This window comes from Cucumis melo, unplaced genomic scaffold (genome assembly GCF_025177605.1).
Source record: "Cucumis melo cultivar AY unplaced genomic scaffold, USDA_Cmelo_AY_1.0 utg002173l, whole genome shotgun sequence".
NCBI lineage: Eukaryota > Viridiplantae > Streptophyta > Magnoliopsida > Cucurbitales > Cucurbitaceae > Cucumis > Cucumis melo.
Genome location: NW_026124963.1, coordinates 7,883 through 13,700, shown reverse-complemented (window position 1 = coordinate 13,700; position 5,818 = coordinate 7,883). Strand labels below are relative to the sequence as shown.

General features: G+C 32.6%; 2 non-coding genes across 2 annotated transcripts; both read left to right on the top strand.

Annotated features, from left to right (window-relative positions):
* The first annotated feature begins 3,320 nt into the window (after nt 1-3,320).
* On the top strand, nt 3,321-3,394 carry TRNAP-UGG (transfer RNA proline (anticodon UGG)). The gene has a single exon. It is a non-coding gene; the product is annotated as a tRNA-Pro (tRNA).
* A 162-nt stretch (nt 3,395-3,556) lies between these two features.
* Nucleotides 3,557-3,630, top strand: TRNAW-CCA (transfer RNA tryptophan (anticodon CCA)). The gene has a single exon. It is a non-coding gene; the product is annotated as a tRNA-Trp (tRNA).
* Nucleotides 3,631-5,818: the final 2,188 nt, after the last annotated feature.

Here is a 5,818-nt window from a genome sequence, read left to right as displayed (position 1 = left end):
CAGGTATTTCACGCAAAAATCCGAAATTTTCGATTTTCTCTTTTTACCGGGGTTAATATATTACTATTAATCATATTAATTATTAATATCGAATATAGAAGTAATTCATAATCATCCGGTTAGGATTGATCTAAACCAACTCATTATGTATACAATTCAACATGCCAACTATTAAACAACTTATTAGAAACACAAGACAGCCAATCAGAAATGTCACCAAATCGCCCGCCCTTCGGGGATGCCCTCAGCGTCGAGGAACATGTACTAGGGTGTATGTGCGACTCGTTTAGACCATGGACCGGGACAAAAGAAAGTACAAAATTTTTCCCGTATCAGTTATAAGTACAGTGAATAGGATAGAATGAATGGAAGAAATCCGTTCACTACCGAAAATAAATAAACAAAGATTTATCGTATCCTTTTATTGTGTATCAAATTTATGGTTTCTATTGGTGCAAATCCAATCATCTCTATTTTCAATTTTAGATGAGAAAGAATTCCCCATTGGTAACAAATGCTTATCCATTAAGCAGAGGAAATCCTATTTAACAGAAGGATTATAGCCTTATTCTTCCAAGAACGGACTAAGAGGGTCAGCTACCCAACCAATCTTCATAATTAAATACCGTTACTGTATAGGTAGATCTCGTTGTGAAAGACCGATTACTAGATAATTCATGGGTAGAGCCAAAGAGGGTGAACTGTACAAGTTAACAATAACATTGATGAAATAAAAGAAGGAGCTCCGGTGTATAGAGAGGACCTCACCGTTTAAGAAGTAACCATAGAAACGAAGGAACCCACTATTTCTTTATCCATTTCTATTTTTATTTATTTACTCTATTTTTGTTTTTTATACCTAGTAAAAATACTATTTCGTATTTTGGGGTGATTAGAACAAAAAAAGAAATAGTGGTCGGGAAGGTTATAGTAGCAAAAGCCATTGGAATTTTTATTTTATACATTGGAAAAATACGTTTTGTTATTAATAGACTAGGAAAGGAGAAAGGAATAACTGAAAGAAAGGAAATCCATTAGTTATTCATCAAAGTTTCATTTATTCAATGACTAGAATTAAACGAGGATATATAGCTCGGAGACGTAGAACAAAAATTCGTTTATTTGCATCAAGCTTTCGAGGGGCTCATTCAAGACTTACTCGAACTATTACTCAACAGAAAATAAGAGCTTTGGCTTCAGCTTATCGGGATAGAGGTAGGCAAAAAAGAAATTTTCGACAGTTGTGGATCGCTCGAATAAATGCAGTAATTCGATCTAATAAGGTAGACTACAGTTATAGTAGATTCATACACAATCTGTACAAGAGGCAGTTGCTTCTTAATCGTAAAATACTTGCCCAAATCGCGATATTAAATAGAAATTGTCTTTATATGATTTCCAATGAGATCATAAAATACGAAGATTGCAAAGAATCCAGCGGAATGCTTAAAATGGAGTTCTCTGGAGAATGAACTCCGAGAAGGTAGAGTAGAAATTAGTATGATAAAATATGATAAAGTGGTCAAAATGAGCAAATATGTTCAATAAAAAAAAAAACGATTTATTCTTCTTCCACTATTCTTTCTTTTTCTTACGACACGACAATCGAATCTAGATTTTCGGATTTTTCGAACAAAGAATCAATCTGCGGTTGAGTTTGGATTAGAATTTTAATTCAATTAAAGAGTAAGCTAAGTCTATTTATTCCTGGTTCTAAGACCAATAGTTCTAGCGGTCGACTCGCTTCTTTCAAATTGTTTCTCATTATTAAGAAAAGGTAACAAAGATAAAATACGAGCTTGTTTTATAGCAATAGTAATTAAGCGTTGCTGTTTTAAGGTCAATCTATTTACCCGTCTAGATAATATTTTTCCTTGTTCACTAATAAATCGACTAATTAAACTCATGTTTCTATAATCAATTCGATCCCCCGATGGAATCGGGGGCAAACGCCTACGAAAAGATCGTTTGGATTTAAGAAAGAGTCGCTTGGATTTATCCATGGTTTTTTTATTCCTTATCCCGAAAATCCTATTTCTTAATTCTAAATCATTTTAGATCCGATCGAAATAGGATTTGGTTTGTTTATATTTAAATCTAAAATATGTCTAATATATGTAATTTTTCATCTTCCTTGGATTGGAAAAGGGTGACACACAGCCGATCGGTTCGATCTATTTCTTTATCTCCCCATGAATCGTATGTTTGTAACACCGGGGACAGAATTTTCTCAATTCCAATCGACTAGGCGTATTGTGTCGATTCTTTTGAGTAATATATCTGGAAATCCCTATTGATTCCTTATTAACACACCGTTTCGAACACAACGAGTACATTCCAAAATAACAGTTACTCGGGCATCTTTACCCTTGGCCATGAACCTCCCTTGGATTTTTGATTCACGCAACTCTTCCATTTTCCGATCCAAAATGAAGAAAAAAAGAAAAATTGGTAACTCGAAATAAAATTATGAAAGATTTCGTTACAATCAAATATTAAAATATAGTAATACAATAATTTCTAAATTTAGAATCGCAGTACAGTTTTTCATTTAAGTATTTTGTATGATATTGTTGCCCTAGCCATCACATTTTCATTTTCGTTCTCACTCTTTTATTAATTAAATTTGAACCTGGCGCCGCGTCCGAGTTTGACTGAGGTTGAATCCATTTTGATTCTTTCTAACTTATTCTAAGTCTAAAAACTCTAAAAAAAAGAAGGGGGAAGGGGATTAGTCAAAGATATTTGATTGTTTTTCTAATCTTCTTCACCCCTTCCCAAGTCAATAACTAGAATGAAAAAAACGGGAATACCAACGCATCCGGGAATAAACGATTGATCTCGATTAATAGACCCGCTAAAGCCCCGAACCATATAGTACTTACTACCGGTGCCACGGAGAGATATGTTTTTAGATCTCGCATTGAAAACCCTCCTACTTTATAGTAATTTGTAATACATACTGGTATTACATACCATCAAATGTATATATAGTTAATAACCGCTTGTATTGTCCGCGGAATTCCTAATTCAAATTGAAATGTACAACAGTTCAATTCGGTAGATATTCCCTTTTTTATTAAAAAAAATATGTAGCTTTCCGCCCCACCCCAAATATTCATTTTTCTTTACGGCGGATTTAATATTTATTATTTCATACGTATATAAGTCTTTTTATTATTTTTATTATATTTTATATATGATATGAGACAAAAAAGAAGAAATGGCAAGATAATTTGTGTATACCAATGGAGGAAATAAATAAAAAATGTGGAAAACAAGACAGGGATTCTCTACAATAACACTGTAGACCAATTGAAAGGGATGTAGCGCAGCTTGGTAGCGCGTTTGTTTTGGGTACAAAATGTCACGGGTTCAAATCCTGTCATCCCTACCTATTACTTATCTTCTGAACAGTAACGAGGAATCAATTGAGATCCATAAAAATTGAACATACATATATCGAATCAATCTTTTTTTATTTAATTTTATGATATTCTCTATGATAATATATGTATCGAAGATATATTCGGGTTGCTTTTAGTTTGATAATAAAACGCTCTTAGTTCAGTTCGGTAGAACGCGGGTCTCCAAAACCCGATGTCGTAGGTTCAAATCCTATAGAGCGTGATTCGATTCTTGTTGTTGTTAAATCAAAATGATACTGAAATAATTCAACAGAAATCAAAATTTTACCTCCTATAAAGCAAGTAGGGGGTCAATCAAAAAAAAGAACTGTTAATTAATCAAAGGTCCAACTGATCCCCCCGTCTGTATTGTAAATATGCGGTCACAAATAATCCAGCCAAAGTAATAGGAATTAGACCTAATACGATTCCAAATAGAAAAACTTCAATCATTTCAATTTAGTTGAACGAGGAAAAGGAGAGGTAATATCTATCCTTAAAATATTAATCGGTATTGCCCATGAATCTCAATGACCAAGAATTCGAAATTGAATTGACAAGGTAAAGAACTCTACAATATATAGAATATATTGAATAACACCGAAATCTTTCTTTTTTTTGAATTGTGCATTCAATGAATTTTAATCAAATAAGTCGTATCTTGTTCAGACCGATAAATAGAGCTGAGGTTATAGTTAAAACTGCTAGTAGAAAACCGAAATAACTAGTGATAGTAGGCATGACGAGGCTAAATGAAATACGTTATTTTTATCCATATGTTTATAAAGCACTTCCCTAAGTTTCTATTTTTGAAAGATACGCGGATGGATAAGTAAAAATACTAATTGAAAAAATATATTCAATTGAAAGTTTTTGATTCATCTATTATTATGATTATAGATGATACTAACAAAAATCTTGTGACATAGGTAAGAAATCAATTCATCATCTGTCTCTCTATCCCGCAATTCGGAATCAAGGGATTCATTGAACAACTCTTGAGTTTTCAAAACAAATATTCTTATTATAAAGAATTTATAAACAATAATTTAATATATAAATCTAGTAAATATATAAATCTATTAAATGGATTCTAAATAATTAGAAAGAAAAAAAAAAAAAAAAAAAGAAAAATAATAAATAAACTATGTTGTGTAACTTGATTCCAAAAATGAAATGCTCTTTGAATCGCTGAAGAATGAATGACCTTATAATGCCCTTTATTTATGAAATTGTATTCCCACTAATTAGATTTTATGTAGTGGGTTCATTTCCATAAAATCTTTTTTAAAAAGAAAAAAAGTATCGCACGATCAGATCACTCGAAACTAGGTTCTCCATTTATTCTTATTCTTTCCATATTAAAAACATTCTTCTAATTAGTTGAAGAACGATCGTTTGAGTCTAATATAAAACAATAATGCGTGCATTACGAATATTTATTATTCTTCTATTCGTTGTTCTGTTTCGTTCATCGAATCCTATGTACTACTGTTACTTGTTACTGGACGACTAACCAATTCCTTAAAATAAAAAAAGATTCAAACAAAAATATAACTACAAACACAAAAGAAATATTTCGAGATTTCACGTCTAATTTCATTGAATTTTGGGACTATTAGAATCTGCTTCCTAAATTATTATAAACCAACCAGTCGGATTCACATTTTACCCAATCTTCGCTTTCTAGCCCGAAGCCAATAACCGATAGAATCCTTAATACTACAGACAGGCATTTTCAGAATTTTCTATTGAATGAATGGTATATGATTCTACATCGACAAGCAGCAAGAAAAGAAGAAACAAATTATATTATTTAGTTTTAGTGCTTCATTTTGATACTTATTGTGAAATTGCGTTGCTGCGTCAGAAGAAGGATAGCTATACTGATTCGGTATACTCTAAAAACACCCTCGGTACAATATTGACGATCTTACAAAGATAAAATTTCAGTTAATTTCCATTTACTGATCTCATCTTTTACGGAATCGATCCCCCTTTTGACTGTACAAGAATATGTGGAGCTCGGCATGTCTGGAAGCACAGGAGAACGTTCTTTTGCTGATATTATCACCAGTATTCGATACTGGGTCATTCATAGCATTACTATACCTTCTCTATTCATTGCAGGTTGGTTATTCGTCAGCACGGGTTTAGCTTACGATGTTTTTGGAAGCCCTCGTCCAAATGAGTATTTTACAGAGAGCCGACAAGGAATTCCATTAATAACTGGCCGTTTTGATTCTTTGGAACAACTCGATGAATTTAGTAGATCTTTTTAGGAGGACCAAATGACTATCGATAAAACTTATCCTATTTTTACAGTGCGATGGTTAACTGTTCACGGACTAGCTGTACCTACCGTTTCTTTTTTAGGGTCAATATCAGCAATGCAATTCATCCAACGATAA